The sequence below is a fragment of the Apis mellifera genome, linkage group LG3, assembly GCF_003254395.2.
Source record: "Apis mellifera strain DH4 linkage group LG3, Amel_HAv3.1, whole genome shotgun sequence".
In the NCBI taxonomy this organism is placed as follows: Eukaryota; Metazoa; Arthropoda; class Insecta; order Hymenoptera; family Apidae; genus Apis; species Apis mellifera.
In genome coordinates, this window is record NC_037640.1 from 3,712,288 (window position 1) to 3,730,950 (window position 18,663).

Below are 18,663 nucleotides of genomic sequence, written 5' to 3' on the forward strand. Positions count from 1 at the left end.
AAATCGGGCGCAAAAATTATTCCAACGAGCGTTAACGTTTTCCCTCATAACGAGGATACACGAAAAAAGAACGTAATGGCGCGGGCGCAAAATAAGCGAGGAAAAGAAAATTAAATGGAAGCTATTTGTATGACTAACAGTCGTAGCGTGACTATTAGACAGGAGAACGGACTTCTAAGAGTCCAACGAGGTCGCTGACCTGCCGCATAAGTTCGTATATTAACGTTCGTTTCATTTCGCTCCCTATCAAATCCCATTTCTTATGTCTTCGATACCGATTATCAAACTTTCTATTAATATACGAGAAAGCAACGCGAATATGCATTGTAGAGTTGCATTGCAGAGACACAGAAATGATACGTAGAATATTCAAGCTTGCAAACATCAGCAACTTCAGGTTATAAATTTCGAAGATTTCGATTCGTAATAGAAAAATCTAAAATTTACGTTTTAAGTTTCAAAATACTACAATTATATATTCGAAATATTAAATTTTTTGCATACCTTAAACAGTAGAGTCCAAAATTTACATTTCTTGAACGTTAAAGTTTCAATCTTCGATTCTTATTATTCTAACCTCCAAATTTCGAAAGCCAGGAAATCACACACTACGGACTAATACACGCATTTTTCCAAATTTTTCTTCGATCAACTCTCGCACAACAAACTGCCCCAAATCCTGGATGATACGTTCTTCCGTCACATATCCGAAAAATCTGGAATTCGGTGACTAAAATTCGACTAAAAATACCACGACTTCCAAAAATACTTCAACCGCGTGAAATCAACGGCAGGACGGCGTTGTGCGTCGAATCGATTCGCGGTTGCGCATGCGCCGTAACACTCGCGATACTCTGGTTGGCGCGGCAGTTTTCGCGAGGCAATGCGAAGAGCTTTCTTTTCCGGAAAACATTTGCCACAATGGCTCGAGAGTGAGAGCGGCCGTCTCGTTCGAGTGTTAATACTAATTTCACTAAGTATCCACCGTCTAATGAAATGAACGCGTTGCGGGGCTCCAAGTTGGTCGTCTCGTCGAGGTCGCTGACCTGTTAGAGTTTAAAGTTTATGGTTCTGTGTGTGTGTGTGTGTGTGCTCTTTCTCTATTCCTTTCTTTATCTATCCTTCCATACCGTACTTTCTCTCTCTCTCTCTTTCTCGTCGGAATTCAATAGTCATTGGCGTTAGACGGCGCGGACAAGCGAGACGCTTACATTGTTACAGCCGGCGGCTGGATCAATCTGAATTTCAAAACCGGAATAAACGTGTAATTGGCGTGATTCTCGTGACGGAGGGCAGGCCTCGTTTTCAGAACGGCTACACGGCTATTCTGGCACGGTGGTTCTCCGACTCTTGTTAGCCTTTGTGGTGTGGATTTCATAACTTTTGATAGAGAATTGTTGGTGGAGATGCATAATTTGAAAATTTCCTTGGCGAAATGGAGTTGTTAACGAGGCTTGGTCAATTAATCGGAGATTTTAGAATTTAGAAAGGATATTTTTTCAATCGTTACACACACTTTTTAGGCGAAGAAGAATACTCGTTGAAAGATTCATATTATCCTTACGCTCTATTATTATTTTTACATCAAAATGCAAAATTTAAATCGTCGTAAAAGCGTAGAAAATTTACATTTATCTAAAAAGATTAATAACCATATTATTGATAAAAATTCCATTTTTACATCGAACAAAATTAAAAATTGTATCAAAATTTACGATTAAATAAAAATTTATTTCGCCCGATGAGATGCCATTAAAGATAGACAAATCGTGGCAATTGTTTCACCGCATCGCACCCCACACCGTGATTTAATTGCACGCGGGGACCGCGTAATTGATCCGTTCGCGGTAATTCCAGTCATTAGGCGGCGGCTTCGAGTGTTTGAAAGGGTCACTGACCTTCCATCACTCAGGTTTTGTTAGCAACGTTTCATATTCGTTAGATACACATACCAGTCGGACGGGGATTAAGCTAAGCTTCTGTTTGTTCGGTCTTTTCAACCGCCTGCCATGCTTTTTATCGATCTCAACAAGTCGCCACCGAGGCAAATCAATCTCGACTGACCGTTTACTTTTCCGACTTCCTACTTCCACTTCTGACGTCTCTGTGTCGACAGGGTAGTTTGTAAATTTTCTAGAATGAAAAATATCCTACGATACTCTAATTTTCGCGAATGGAAAATTTGACAAAGATCTTAGAATTAAAAATTCCTCACATATCTTAAAATTAAACAACAGAGGGGTTGTAAATAGTCAGATAATTAAATTTCTTCTCGAGAAAATCAAAATTTCAATTAGACTTCAATCTCTCTCTCTCTCTTTCTCTCTGCAAGAACCAGTTATCCCTTAATTATCTCAAATTTGCAATTTTAAACGTACGTGAAAAGTAATCGTCGTGGACAAGTTATTAAAATCGACATTGACAAAAACGAGATTCCACGAGATTCCTCCCGTCCATTAATCATCCATTCTCGTTTCTTTGTTTACGAAACTTGCGTGAAAAAAAGGAAAGAAAAAAAAAAAAAAGAAATCCTTAATAAAAACGGAGCACACCGGGTCGGGGCACACATTCCAGGCATCGCGAGCGTTTCTCGAATGATTCAGTGTTGTGTTGGCTGGCTATGGGCTATGGTTCAATCCCATACGATTTACGATTTCGTTTTCTCGCCCCCTCCTCCACCACCCGAGGTTGCGTAACGAGGCCAACCACGGTGTTTCGAGCAAATTTGACGAACTAACAGTAACCACGCCGTGACTGTTAGACGGAAGAATACTTTCGGTGTGTGTCCAGCGATCCACACACGCTCGATCGAGGTCACTCACCTTTTCAGCTTGGAATATTCGAGGCAGAGAAGAAGGGTTCTCATTAGACGACACGCGGTGGTAAGCGACACAGCTGTGTGCGTGTGCGTGTGGTACCTACGTGGTACCCGCCGCCTTAATAATCTTTAAGGAAAACCGGCCGCGGCAGGCGAATAACAACATCGATCAACGACTCGATGCAACAACTATAAACAGCGATCGCCTTCCGGCGAAAATCGCCCGAGCCGGAACGAGAGTTCAAATAGGTAGTGGAGTTGCGTGTGTCCACGTCAATGCGGTTGATGTACGACTTGATACTTGGATAGGAAATGAACAGGAAAGGGGGAGTAATTAGAAAGGGGAGGAAGAGAATGGGAAGATGGATTCGAGGGAAGGGAGGGGATTTCGTCTTTCTCCTCGACGAGAATCTGAGAATCTTCTACAGAGAGAGACGTCTTAATAATTAACTCGCATCTTAACGATACCTTTTGTTTCCATATCGATCTAGGCTTCTTTATCAAACAATTTACTGATCGAATGAATTAAATTAAAATGATTTTCGCGATGGGAAATTGGAAAGAATTTGGGTGAAAAAAGGAAGAAAGAGGCAAGAAGGTTGGCGAGGAATTCCGCGAATCCTACGCCGGAACTTTATTCACAACCGTCCGCTATAAATTCCCAATGAAACGTGCGACGACGTGAATCGAGTTGTACAGCCGCGTTACGGTTGTACTAGTAAACTAATTAACCACGTTAATGAGCCGTGATATAAGAGGCAAACATACGCACAACGCCAGTTGCATGTTCGATGTGTATCACATGCCCCATGAGGGGAGGGGAGTGGGGGGCTAATGATTCTCTTGTATCGGGGGAAGGGAGGGAGAGGCCGACAAGCCAAGGTACGCTACAAGCTTTCGAAAGAAAAATCTTTGAGCAATCGTGTCAAATTTGTTTTTCTTCTTTTTTTCTTTTCTCCCTCTCTCTCTCTCTCTTTCTTCAACATCGTATTTCATTAGATTAAAGAGTTAACGGGATTTTCGAACTAGTACTGCTATAATTTATATAGAAAAAGAGAGAAACGTTCGAAAGCGTTTGATAATGAATTTCTTTACCCTCTTTCTTTTAACTCGATCGATTTTATTCCATGAATATGTAAATTATATATATATATATATTATCAACGATGATTTTATGTGGATTAAAAACGTGGATAGGCAAAAGGAGGACGAAATTTATTCGAATCTTGCCGGATCTTATAATTTATTTATCTGTGTGTTTAATTGTGCACTGTTAAATTTGAATTTTTTAATTGCGTATTGTCAATTAGAAGAAATATCGATCCTTAAAACATTCTTAAATTTTCGAGTTCAAGTTCCAAGCTATCTCTGATCTCTCGAACAATCCTTAAACTTAAACTTTCATCGAAGAAGCGAACGGGAGAAGCGAGAAGACGATAGATGAAACGGATGGAATTTGGTGTTCGGCCCAATAATAATAAGAAAAGGAAAAATTGCGAGGCAGGAGAATTAAACTGCCTTCCGCCAAGTTGTTGAGTCCCCGCTTTCGCGACTTCCTTTCAAAATCCCCGGTCGCTCAGACGTGAAATGGCGTTTTTCATCCCGAGGAGGAATTTTACGAGCCGAAAAATTGCGCAAACCCAGAGTTCTCACGCGCGTCAACGAGCGCGCGAAACCGTGTACACCTTTCGACGAGAGTCAACCGTTTAGCCGATGCAACATCGTTAGGGGGAAAGGGAAGATTACGTTATGGCGTGTAATTTGTCGTCTCGCTTTACATAAGAGACAATTGCTTCGAAAACGGCGACCACGATCTCGAGAAGTTTCGAGACTGCGCGCAAGGAGGACAGGAGTTGAAGAGGTTTCGGTGGCAGAGGATCGATCGGATGGATCTTTTGTTAAGATGCAGATATATTCCAAACATTTTGTTCCAAGTGTTTAAAGTGGAATAGCTTTCATCTTTCCTTTTACTTTTGATATATATATATGCATGTATGTATGAATATGTAGATGCAACGACGATGTTGGAAAAATTGAATGATAAATATATTGGATATGGTATCGGTTGTAATACGCTTGTGTGAGTGTACAGAATAAAAAGCGCAGAGAAATGGAATAATTAAGAATAGAAGTGAATGGATTGTTGTAAAAGAATTATTATTAACTGTTAATAATATTTTCAACGAATCCTTTGTTAATTGTTCGGTTTTAATAGCGAATAGGAAAATAGCAAGAACGAAAGCGTGGAAAATTATTAATTAACACTTTCAATGCTGATAGATGCAAATATTAAGAGAAACTTTTTTTGTTTGTTGGGAAACTTTATATAATCGGGACTTTATCCACTCGAAACTGTGCGTGAAAACATATATATTACAAAATTCGATTCGACATCTGTTTATCTCGTCTCGTACAAAGTAATTAACCCTTAAATTCCATCCCCCTCCCCCATCTGGACTAGCTTCCCCGATCTCCAACTTCCCCAATTCTTAAAAAAAAATATAAAATATATATATATAAACTATTGCAAAAACTATTCCAAAAACCCGAGCGATCTCCAACTCCGGATTTCTCCGTGCAATAACCGGTGCACCGTTCCTTCCTTCGCATCCTGCCTGTCCCTGTGATTTTTGCAGGTGCACCGGCCGGCAGCGACAGAGAAACGACAGAGAGAGAGAGAAAAAGAGCGAAAAAAAGAAAAAGGGGGAAGAGTCGGAGAGGGTGGTCGGTGCAAAAATACGCGCGCATATCGCCGGGTCGATACGCCAATGGAATATTGGCCGTACTATTGAGTCAGAACCACCATACATTAACATATTTAATGTGGCGAGGAGTAGTACACGTACAAAGGCCGGGCTGGTGTTGCGAGCGCGATGCACACTCGCGACGCAGTGGTTGCACGTGCAAGCCGCGCCACGCCGATATGCACACGCACACAGGGCGGCGCATGCGCAAACTATGCGCTCGGCGAGTCATTGACCCGCGTGTAAAACACTCACACACGATCGCGTTAGCACCTACACACACGCCCGTTCGAGCACATTCGGCCAACGACGCCGATGCTCGGTGGCGGCGGCGGTGATGGTGGTGGTGTCGCTGCGAATGATGGTGGTGGTGGTGGTGGTAGCGGCGGTGCAGTGCACTGCAGTTGCAGCATTGCACAACGCGGGATCGTGTGTTCGCGGGGATTGTGTTCTCCTCGCAGTTATTATTATTACGGACGCGGAGAGAGACGCGAAAACGCGGCGCGCGGGGTTGGGAAACTTTGCCGACCTACGACGACGACCACGACCACGACGACTACGACGACGAGGATGATGATGAAAAGAGTCGAATACGCCAGAGTCAACTTCTTCGTTTCCCTCGATATGATTTATAAGTAGTTCGAAATGCAATTTTGATTTAATGATTTTCACAAGAATCTATCGCGTTTTCATTGAGCTGTCGTTCGAGTTTAAGAAAAATAGGAGTAAGAATGGTAATTATTAATTTTATGGGGGGAAAATAATTTTTTTTTCTAACGATATCAAAGGATAGTTTCGTTGAAACGAGAACGAGATAGATAAAAGTTGGAAGATTATAGAGAGTTGAGGATTAAGAATGGAGAAGCAGTTGTTATGGGTTATAATTATTTTTAACGCGTCGCTGGTTTGTTATGGAACGATCGTTACACGGGATCCAAAGAGTGGACGATAAGACAAGCTGCTTAGAATAATAGGGGTATCGCTTTCCTTGCCGAAGTAGATTGAACGCGAGCGACGATATTTTCTCTCCTAGCATCTCCTAGCAGTTACGTGAACGGCAGAAAGATCTTTTAATTATATTGAACGCTATCTGACTCTATTTAAAATCCACGCGGTAATTGTCTGGATAGGCGTTGCAACGATTATCTTGTGCACACGTTCGGTGCATGCCTCTGTAATGCTCCATTACAAATTGAACCTCTCTCGGCTCTAATTTTTTTTACAAATATCTCAATCCCGTTCTGGATTAGAGTTAAATTATAAGTCTATCGAGAAGCGAGAAGAAGGATGGAATGTAAATGGTTAATTTTAAAAAAATAACAAATCCTGTAAAATTATCAGTTTTCTTTGGATATTTCTCGAATTATATATATATATAAAATTTATCGACGTACTTATTTATCGATATACGTAATCCTTCCTCTCGAATTATCGGATTAATAAAGAAATTCACCGTGATCTAGAAAAAACGCGCGTAAGAATGGTGGCGAGATGATAAGAAACGTCGGATCGGCAGATCGTGGAAGACGTTACGTGTCCCATTTGCGAAAACGTGGCCGATTAAGAAATTGCGAGGTTAACCGTGGGGCGACTCGGTTCTAATTGCCGGCTAACGTAACGTTTCTGTGGCGCTCTAACTCTATTATTTCGATATCTATCGCGTGCCACGCGCAAACCGACAAATAAACCAAATCTTTTCAACTTGTCCGCTCAACTTGTCGGATGGAAGGGAAAGGAAAGGAAAGGAAAGGAAGAAAAGAAAAATAATCTCGAGAATTTAGAGAAACTTCGGCAGAGTGAAACTACTGCTACCGGTAGTGCCACCTCGGTTTCCCCGCTCTCGAAACTGATGAAAACTGGCCCACAATGGTTGGACACAATGCCTGTCACGAATTTCGAGAGATCCGCGGGCTAGCGTCCGGGGGAGAGGGAGGGGTAAAAAGCCCGGGGACCCACACGAAAACGGCCGCGAAACAGCGTAGTTGTTGACTCGCTGACTGACTAAACTAATGACATCGTTACTGACTGGCCTGGCCTTATGCTGCCTTCTCGCTCGCGCTCGCGGCCTCCGCCGATTCTCCTACCCTTTCTCCCTCTCGCCGTTCCTTCGCCATCTCTCTCTCTCTCTCTCTCCCCGACAACTCTCGTTCACAACCGCAGCACACGGTTGCGGAGGAGCCAGTGTGCGCGCGCGCGAATGCACGGTGCAACGACAACACCGATGCACTTTCGCACGCACACACGTCCACGCAGCCGCGCATTGAGCACAGACTGCGATCACTGTCGGAGTTCAACGATCCCTCGACTCGTCCCTCTCGCGCTCCCCCCCTCCACCGCTCGCAGTCGTTCCCTTCCCCCACTCCTCGCGCTCACTCGCGCTCGCGCGTTCCCCAACACACAACTTTCTATCTCTCGCTAACTTCTCGTGTCTTTTTCGTATCGCGCTCTCTCCCTCCTCCCCGCCGCCCGCCGCCTTTCTCTTTCTACAACGCTGGATATATCTCCCCGCTCCTCACCCCCATCCTCCCCTCCTCCTCCAGAACACCTCATTGCTCCACCATACCGTACACCCTCCTCCTTCTTTTCTTTCGGTTCACCGTTTCCCCCGAGCTCTCGCTCCTTCTTATATTCTCTTCCCCGATTCCGTCCTCTTCCTGTCCCTCCTGTCCTTTCCTTCTGGCCTCCTTCCTTCCCTCCCGTCCGTTTCCCTCTCGACGGCCCTCCTCCGCCACTGGCACACTGGTCAACCGGCACGGTTCACCGTGCGGCACTCGTTTGCTACTCTCGTTCCTTCCCTTCTTCTTTCACCATCTTTCACGCGAGCGCAACGCACTCGGTGCAGTCGAACGGGAGCGCGAGAGTGCAACGTCTGAGAGGAGAGAAGCCGGAGGGAGGGGGAGCGAGAGAGAGAGAGAGACCCCCTTTCTCGCGGCCGCAACGCGGAATGGGATATCGAGGACCGATAATGGACCTTTCCGTGGGCTGCTGCCGTTGGTGCTTGCTGCTGTTGGCGCTGCTGCAATTGCCTTCGGTCTTCCGAAGGCATCGTGTTCGTAGGAGGGCCGGAAGGGGGAGGGGAGGAAATGTCGGCTGGGATAGGATCGAATCGGTGCGGGATCGCGCGAGCCAAGTCTGCACGGCCGGACCGGCGGAACCTGAACCGCGGGAAAGTTCGATGATCCGAGGATGGAATCGATCTCGAGAGGCCGATCGAGATTCGGTCCGAGCTCCTCGGCCGGATATACCCGAGACCTCCCATTTTTTTCACCCGATCGGGAAATAGTTTCAGTCGCCTACTTTACGTCTATACGGATTCGTAATTAATGCCTAGAGTATATGGTGAACCGCGTAACATGATAACGTTATATTATTTTGTTATTGGCGGATCGATATTTTTCTTTTCCTTTCTTTTTTCTTTCCCCCGCATAATACAAGCCTTTGAGATGATTATAGCGCGTATATACCGTTTTTTTTACCTTACATACTTTTGCTCAAGATCGGTATTTTTCCGACCGCCTTGGCCGGATGCACGGCTCTGTTCGACTGAAATGTCGTAAAATCTATTTTTCTCGCCGTAATGAAATCCTACGCTACTTATTGTGTAGGAAGATTGTTGAAAAAACATGTATCCGCGCGAACGTGTATTCTTTTTTTCGGTTACGAATGTATCGCATCACGTACAATTAATTATTTGTGCCAGATAATATATATGCTCCTCTTAACGAGCAACGATAAACTTGACTGACGTGCTGGTTCAAGGTAAAAAAGATTGATTTTCAAATTTAAAATGGATGCACAGAAGAGAAGCAACGGTTATTGATGAATTTAATTCGAATTCAGGAGATCGAAAATCTGATAAAGTATGTACGTCCATCCTTTAGCCAGATGAATAATTACAGAGAGGGATTCCGTATGTTGTTGCAGAATTCATTGACACCGATTATTTCCTACAGTTTAAAGCCAGCCTCTTATCAGGAATTGACGTAATCCGCAAAAAATAAGTCTCAATTTAACGTACGAGACTTGGTAACCTGGATTCAATTATTCCACAATAAACCACACGGATAACGCGTGGATAATCCCTACGTCGCTCGAATAATCCATTCGATTATCGATTATTCTTTAATAAAACTCCCTAATCTAGGCGAAACGCAAGTGGCAAGGTGTAGACAAGGAGAGACATCTTAGAAATAATCCCCTCGCACATTTTTTTTCCCACACGAGAGATAAAATGAAATCTTCAAATTCATTTCTCCACTCTTTTTATTCCGCTGTTCCAAAAATACCAACTTCTTCAATCCAAAATAACTAATCAGCGGTTCTCAACCTGTCGGTCGGGCGTGTTTCTCCTTTTCGAACGAACGACTCGTCCATCATTTTTATCCATCCCCATTTTCCATCCTTCCACGGAAAGGAGAAAAGTTGTTGAAAGTGTTCAATGATAACTCATCCCGAGAAATATAAATTCCAGAAAAAAAAAAAGATCGCTTCCTCCGTAGAAAAAAGAAAAAAAGAGTCGGCGAGTTTGATCGACACAATGCCGACGATTTCTCCGAGTCTGGCTGGCGCGTTTTCGAGGCGAGATAAGGGGCCACCGCTTTATCTGTCCGAACCGCGTCCTCATTCCATTTCACCAGCCACGTCGTCGTCGTCGTCGTCGTTCGATAGACGCCGCGCACGCTAATCATCCCGTCGAGCAATAAAACGCGCGTATATTCGGAGGGAGGCCGATGTGACGGAATGCAACAACGTGCTGCCTCGAGTTTTGCTCGAACACAACCGTCGAAAGTGAGAGTACAGAGAGAGAGAGACGCGCACGCACGCACGCACAAAAGGCGACGTATGTAGCTCGCTAGGCTAGCTCTATCGACCGCTACGCGCGCGCTTGTGCGTGTCTCGCGTGTGTAAAGGGCGCGTGTGGGTGTGAGAGAGTTGGTGCGTCGAGGAGGATGCATCGCCCGACCAGCTGAAACGTCCGGTGCAACTTTATCGCAGCTGATCGTGGATCCGAGGCGACGTGGGTGTCGCAGGTATGCGACGTGAACCTCCGTCCCGGTGTCCCAGTAATGACGCTTTGGCGTTCTTTCGCCATCTTCTATTTCGTCCGTCTCCTTTTCCCGAGAAAAATATTCCTTCCCTTCTTTCGACGATACTTTACACAAGGTCTTATCTCTCCTTCCCCCCTCCTTGTTTCGTTTGGAGACAGAGTTTTTAGAAGTGTCTCGTTTTTTCTTTTTTTTGCTCTAGTTTTAGCTCTGGACGTATCCGTTAAACCGGATTTTTTTTTTTCCCCTCCCCTCGCGACGAACAAGTTTCGATTTTCTGGTACACTCGCCGCACATTGTAATTATTCCATGAATACTAATTGGGTTGGCGAGGCTTCAGAGAGAACACCACGTCGAACTTAAAACTTAATACTCCCTGGTAAATATTAATTAACGAGATATAATCTTATATTAAACTTTAGAAGAATTTTTAGAAATATAAATAAAATTCGTTTCCTATTAAATTTTTACCAACTTGAACGAAGCATAACGTTGTTAATAACGATTTGCATACAAATTCTAATGAATATTAACTTGTTTGCAAAAGTTTATATACCAAGTTATTAATCATAATTGAAAACGAGTCCAAGATCAATTTAAAATTTTGCATCGATTATTCACTCGTGTATATATAAATTCGCAATTACGCACAAGTGAAAGATTCCGATATCATCATTCAACGATCTCAATTCAAGCAATTTGAACAGCCGAGGTTAAGCTCAAGCTTTTAATTCGACAATGAGTGATCCAGAAGAAAGTCTAGGGGAGGCTAGGGAGATTGGAGCCAAGGAGATGCGAAAATATCGGAGGCGAAAGTATGGCGGAATCGGAGGCGAGGCTCGTCAATTGCCGCGCGTTATGAGAAAATGAGCGCACGTACGTACGTGACACGCCGGGGAGGCCGGCGGAGGAGCCGGCCAGAATTGACCCCCGTGCTTAAAGGTCAGTGCGACGCGGTGCTAACGACTCGATAACCACCGTGATTGTACATATATTGGCCATCTTATCAAACGGCGCGCCGTGGGCATTAAATCCTATCACTTTCCCCCTCCCCCGCCGCAGCCGCCTTTCGCGCCGCTCTTTCGTCGCTCGTTCGTCGTCGACGAACGCTCGTCCCTCCCTCCTCCCTCCTCCTCCTCTACGATTTTCTCGTCTACTCCGTTAGGTGGGGGCGAAATTGAGTCACGGTTGCCGGTACAATGTTGAAGATTAACCCTTTGCGTTCAATGGATACACTTGACGCGCCTTTTAACGCGTGCGTGCTCGAATTTATTTCGAGTAAATGTGTGCGAGTGTATGTGCAGAAATTTTTGTGCAATTTTTTTCTTCGTAATGGAGGGGGAGCAAACGGAGGTCGTTGCTTTTCTTTCTCGCGCGTGTAACGAGAAGGGGTTTGGAGAAGATTTTTTTCTTTCCTTGTATTATTCAGAGAGAATAAATATATATATGTGTGTGTGTGTGTGTGTTTTTGGTTGGCTGGATATCTTATATTCTCGTTTTTTTGTTACTTCTTAAGCAACGTGTGTATATACGTTACGTGTAGTCCCTCCACTCTCCTCTTCTGAATGGTGATCCATAGTTTTGTAATTTGGAATTAGTCAGAGTTAAAATTGTTAAAATTGAACTTTGATACAGAGCCTCGTTATAATTGCGCATTAATCTACGCCAAGAATGTCTCGATATCGTGAGACAAGGGGTTAATTATTATGATTCCTTTTTATCAAACATGGTGAATTATAAATACACGAGCTCGACGTTTGTAATATCGTGAGTTTCGATACAACAAAAGAGTTAATACACAATTGTATTCCAAATCGTATCGTAGAATTTTGAATAATAAAATTCTATGCGTTTTTTAATCCTATTTTTATTAAATCCGTGATTCGAATTCGAAGTCGAAGCAACGAAGGAAAAAGAAAGAATCGTATTTCGGGTTAAAGTATTTTTTCGAGCGGAAGATTTCTTCGATTTTCCTGGAAATTTCGAGATACGCGAAGAGAAAATTTGCTGATTTTTTCTTTCCTTTGACCAGAGAATGCGGAGAATCGGAGATCAGTTTCGTGAAAGAAGTGAAAAGAACAGCTGTGTTTGGGCGGATATTTCGAAACCCAGAACTCGTAATTCAAAATGGCAATCGTTTCCTCTCTTTAACGTAGAAATATTATATCGAGATGGAAATTATTTTAGAAATATTTTAATTTGGCTAATGTAAATAAGTGTTATCGAGGATGTTGCGTGTTACAAAGAATCTTCCCCTTGTGATAAAATAATCGCGTAATTATTGTGATCCTTTTGCGGATCAGATATGGGTTCACGTTAATAATGATATTTATTAAAATAAATGAAACTTATTACCTTGTATAAAAACTTTTAACCCTTTCACTTGGGAAAGATTCGGTTAAATTGTAAATTACGGTGTTACAAATTTTAACTGTTATTACTCGTAATGATAGATATTAAACTTCATGATACGAAATATAATAATCCGCGTCAAAATTTATCGCTGAAAGCGTCCAATAATTCCCGTCCGAATGGAAATTCTCGATGGCTAAAAAAAAAAAATAAAAATAAAAATAAAAATAATTATTTCATCGATTATCCTCGCAACGAGTTTATATTATTCCAATAACACTCGTATCCTCACTTTTCCAGCCTCCTCTTCTTATTTTAAATCGTATTCGCGCACAATTCTTAAACCGAGGAGGAAAAGTTACATGAACTTGCTTCTTTTCCATTGCTAAACCAACAGACCGAACTGATAACTTGACTGTTAAAAATAAAGAGAAAAAAAAAATCGTAACTGCTAAACGATACCGATTATCTGTTGTTTATACTCCGTATCTACGTATAAATGTATTGTATTTGTATATCGCATAATAAATTCCAATATATATATATATTTCAATTTTTATCTCGATTCGACATCTTCTAACAATCTTTTCAAACTTTTGCAAAGATCGTTTATGCAATTATCGTGTATCGTGTACGTTTTTTCATCTCGATCGATCGATCATTCTCTCCTTCCGGTCCAATTTCCCTTCCAATTTGCAAGCGAACGGACACGTGGATATCACATATACGTTTTTTCGCGCATGATACGTTTTTCGTCCCAGATCCGGGGAGGGGAAGAGGGCGGTTGTGGAAAGGCGTGGCCTTGCGCGGAGAATTTTAACAGGCGATAAGCGGTTGTCGACGCGATAACCGGAATGAAAATTCCTCTTCCCCCTCGTCCTCGATCTCGTCGCGTCGTCTTCTCTCTCCCCTCCTCCCCGGGCAGTGTTTCGAGAAAGTGAGAAAGCGGAATATCCTTTAAATTTCGCGGATGGCGATCGCGTCGTAAATCAAGCGGATTCGATTGAAAACAATCTTCTCGCGGCGTGACGACGATGATGATGACGATGACGACGATGTTGGTGGCGGGTCTTGCGCGTCACTCGGAAGCCTCTCGCACCAAAGTCTCTCTTACAACTCGAGCTTGATTTATCGCGGTAGCTACTATAAATAATTAGCTACCCGTTGACAGCATTCGCCACTTTCTAATTCCGTGCCTCCGCCTGTACGCGCCTACCTCCGCCTTCCCCCTCCGTTAATTTGATTTTCTTCGGCACAGGTGGCGCTCCATCATCCCCCTCGATCCTCTCCTCTTTCGATCAAAAGAACCCTTTATATATAAATTCTATCGAAAGAAGGATCGATCTACCCTCGATTTCCAATATGCATCCGTCCAAAATGAGCCGGCGATTAAACCAAGAACGGTGTCGAATATTGGAAGCGTCGCTTTCGAACAATCGCCGATTATTCCTCTCGCCTTGGATTAACGGAAATGAATTTCGTCCCCTCTTCTCGATTTATTATTGCCTTTCCACCCTTTAATGATCGAAGATCTCTCCCTCCACTGTTTTACAGAGACAGTGAAACTTTTAATGGATTGAGAATGGTTCTACATCTTTTGGAAATTGGGATCAGGAATTTTTGGGATTATAATTGGCTCCAAATAATGTTTTTCTTTCCTTTAAATCGTCGAGGGAGAAGCAGTGTTGTGTAATAGAAGCGCGTACGAGATACTTTATGCTTTCAAGCGGTGTTGAGCGTAAACGTCTCGTTAACTTGATAAGTGGAAACAGATCGTTACTATACCGTACTCGCATTGGATCCACTGTGTGGTAATTACCGATAGTTTGGAATTATCCGTTGGATTTACGAGAGATTGTAAATAGAGGCGAATATAAATATTAACATGTTAAACGCGTTCCGAAAGAAAACGCGGATCGAAAATTTCTCGCGACACGAAAGATTGAGATATTTTCGGGAAAGTAAAGTTCTATCCTTGAACTTTGGCTGGCTGGTTGCGGAGGAATTTATGCGGGATAATTATCCGGTATTCGAAGTGTGTCGAATTTCTCTAACAGGAAAATTTGTTGCATCGAACGAGGAGGAGAAAGCAAAACAACCTTTGAAACGGAAAGTTTCCATTACTTCTCTCGGCCCATTTTCCAAAGTGGTAAATATATATATATATATACATACACGTACGTAATAAAACTGCTCTAAATGATAAGTGATAAAAAGCAAAGTAAGAAATTCATTTTAAACAGAATTAATTTCGAAATAATTAATTTTGGTTTGAGCGAAATAAAATATTTACAATCACGCAAAGATCTTTGGAAAATTGTAATTAAATTTACCTAGGACACGTGTTAAAAAAGATCTCTGGATCACGAGTGGATCTCGTATCAATCTTTGTACGATGAATCCACACTTCTTTCGGTCGGACGAGACACTTGGCCGGCTGCTATACCTGTTCCTCGCATCTACAGGGTGGCACGCACGAGTAGAATTTTTTAAACAGTGTCTCCACTATCTTTTTAAAAAAAAATTCCAATATTATCGAACCTCTAATCCAGTTTTATAGAATCTAGTTCACCAAAGACGAGCTTCAAGTCGCTTATTTTAATTTAATTCAAACTAAGATCGTATCCTGCAAACGATATTTCTTTTTTTTCGTACAAAAACAGCGATCCACTTCATCATTCCATAATCATTCCAATAATTATGGATCATTCCAATAATATCAGATCAGATTAAAACCGAATGGAATGCATCATAAAATTCCATTTATATATATACATTAACGTAACTGCATGGAATTTTGAAAAATTTCATTGTCATATATCGGAAAAATTGTGATTCATACGACACCATTCCATATGGTCCACTGTGTATAGAGGCTGTTACATGCCGGAGACCGCCTCGCGCCCGTACAGAAATAGCCTTACAGGCCGACGTGTTATGCGGTCTATCGACGTGCCGTTGCTCGCCTCGCTTTTCCCGCGATCCTGCATCCTTCTCGGAGCAACGATCCTCTCGCGAGGAGGCACCACGAGATTTTCGCGATTGCGATAACGAAGAGGAAGATCATTCAAAATCGATCGAATTTCAGATAATTTCTTCTTCAACGTGAGAAGAGAACTGTCTGAAAAATTAATTATAAAATTTATAAAATCGAGAGAGAGAGAGATTATCCAGTTCCCGATCTGAGAAAAGGAAAAAGAAAAAAGGAGAAAAAAAGAGAGAGAACCGCTAACAACCGCGCATAATCGCCTCGACTGTTCGGTGAAAAAAGTGTGAACCAAGTTGACCGATTTCGTTCCCCACGTTTTTCACGTTTCAGTCGGATGTAAGAACCGTGATACGTTCCAGCCGCGTGAACAATGACGCGGATATATTATTATATGCCTAGCCTGTATGTACAAGCGTATCGCCTTAGACAACTTAGTCACTCGGTGTGAAAAATCATTTTCCCCGATCGTTGAGAATCGTGGAATCGAAAAAGATGGGGAAAAAAGAGGAGAAACGTTTACGAAATGAGGAGGGAGGGAAAAAAAGAGAAGGAGAGAGAGAGAGAGGAACAGTCGAACAAATCATCGGTTCAAACGGCGACGAACGGCTATCGGCGAACGAATCGTGTCATTGTTTCAACGGGCACGGCTCAAAGCATTGTGCGCCAGTATTGAAACGCATTGCGTGTATCGGACCGAAGAAACTGGGACGGCAACAAGAGCGATAACAAAGAAGCCACTGCAACATACGCGCTTGTTGCAACTATATATTTTTCATATATATATATATATATATTGTTTGTGTCTATGATATTTTTATATCGCCCAAGGCGATTCCATTTTCGAGGATGAATTAAACAAGGTATCTTTCGCTCGTCACAATTAATTTACAGGATAAATGGAAAGAAAAGGATTAGAAATTATATTAAGGCAATATCGTACGACGTTCCTTTTGCTGTACAAGCATTTATGAATCAACCTGTAGAGGATGAACAACCCGTATTCGAGTTGACACGATTGGCGTAATTGTATGATGGATTGATTCCGATGGATTCGAACGAATGGAAATTTAACGTGGATGGAAACGTTCGAAGGAGAGAAATATATATTTTATGAAAATGTTATTATCGTTATAGATAAAAAGAAAGACGAGAATACCGTTATTCTTTCTTTCTTTAGTCGAAGAACACGAGTTCTGAAGAGCGAGATATTATTGTTCATCGACTTGTCCCTCCCCTCCGTAAAATATATCGTGCAAGACGGAAATATTTTACGTTAGATAAGAAAAAGTCGAGATATTTTATTATACACAGTTTTATTATAGCAGTCCGACTCGCGATAAAGGGAACACGTTTCTTCTTCTTCTTGATCACGTCATTCAGATCATAGGTGAATTGTTTCAATTATTTAATTTTATTTTAAACAAAACTCATTCATCGATATCCATTCCGTTCGTCGCTCATTCTTAAAAAAAAATTAAATAACAAAAAATATACATTCCTTTCAAACCGTTCTCTTCCACTCTTTTCGATAATCTACAGAGATTGCGTAGAACAACTATTAATGCGACTTTTTTCAAAGAGAAAAAGAAATGGAATTTTAATTTTACGAAATTGAACGAATATGGATGACCTTTCAGAGAGATGCAATAATGCACCAATCGAGAACAGAACCAAGAATCTTCCCCAATTCTTCCGTCAACCAATCTCCAGAAACGAGGCAGCCCCACGTTCCCTCTTATTCCACCCCCTATTCGGAGGCAACGAACGGAAGAGGAGCGCACTTGTCGCGCACTTGGATCCGGCGACGACTCGCTTCTCTCCACGCCCCTCAAGAAGAAGATACTCCTCTCGAAGAGGAAGAGAAGGAGGAGGAGAGGAGAGTCGCTCCGGGTCCTAATCCCGGGCTAAGTTACGAGGCATAAAAGTCACGCGGAATAACCGTGGCCGGTATCCACCGAGGGAAAACGAGAGGCGCCCGTATCTCGACCGGCCATGAAAAAATCTCGACGTTTTAGGAGGAACTACACGGTGTCCTGATATACGCACATATCACGCATACAAGTATTCACGAGTATTCGAGGAATAACGAGATGTTCGAATTTCGAGTTGAGTTTAAAATTAAATAGAAATAGAAATTCGTGCAATTAAATTCGAGGGTTGAGAAAAACCTTTCACGAGATTCTTCTATTGACCGAGAGAGCAATACGACGAAATAGGATGAAATTCTCACCAATTGCACACCCGGTATACATGAGAAACGAGAGAGAAAGTTTCCACCCCCAAGCCCTAGAGACCCGGAGGATCAAGATGAAGACGAATATGAATACGAATCGCGTGCGATGGGGATGGAGACGGTGGGAATGGAGGGGAGGAGCGTACGAGACGACGACTACGACTACGACGACGACGGCGACGACGACGACGAAGGACCATAGAGATGCGAAGAGAGGAGAACGAGAGAATAAAACCGGCGCCGGTCATTGACACGTTGACGCAGGTATATACACCAACGCCTAACGGAGTGTACACGTCCGTGTTATGTACTTGCATTCGCCGAGTCAAGGATGCGATTTGCATACGGTCATCGGATGTCTCTACGTTCGCACCACACTGACGTCTGTGGTATTCGCTCTCTGTCGTTGGCCCGTTCATACGAATACGCACGGTGAATATAAAGAGGAGCGGGTTAAGGTTGGGGGAGAGAGAGAGAGAGAA

The 18,663-nt window shown here is 42.7% G+C and overlaps 2 protein-coding genes across 3 annotated transcripts in view; both read right to left on the reverse strand.

The window, feature by feature from the left end:
• Positions 1–925, reverse strand: part of LOC410967 (ABC transporter G family member 22) — a 145,800-nt gene extending 144,875 nt beyond the window's left edge. The window contains exon 1 of the mRNA XM_026439743.1: positions 505–925. The gene's annotated coding sequence lies outside the window, so the exon portion shown is untranslated. The remainder of the gene's footprint in view (positions 1–504) is intronic.
• LOC100578165 overlaps positions 1–18,663 on the reverse strand; it is a 78,292-nt gene that overhangs the window by 38,337 nt on the left and 21,292 nt on the right. The gene's annotated exons all lie outside the window — the stretch shown is intronic.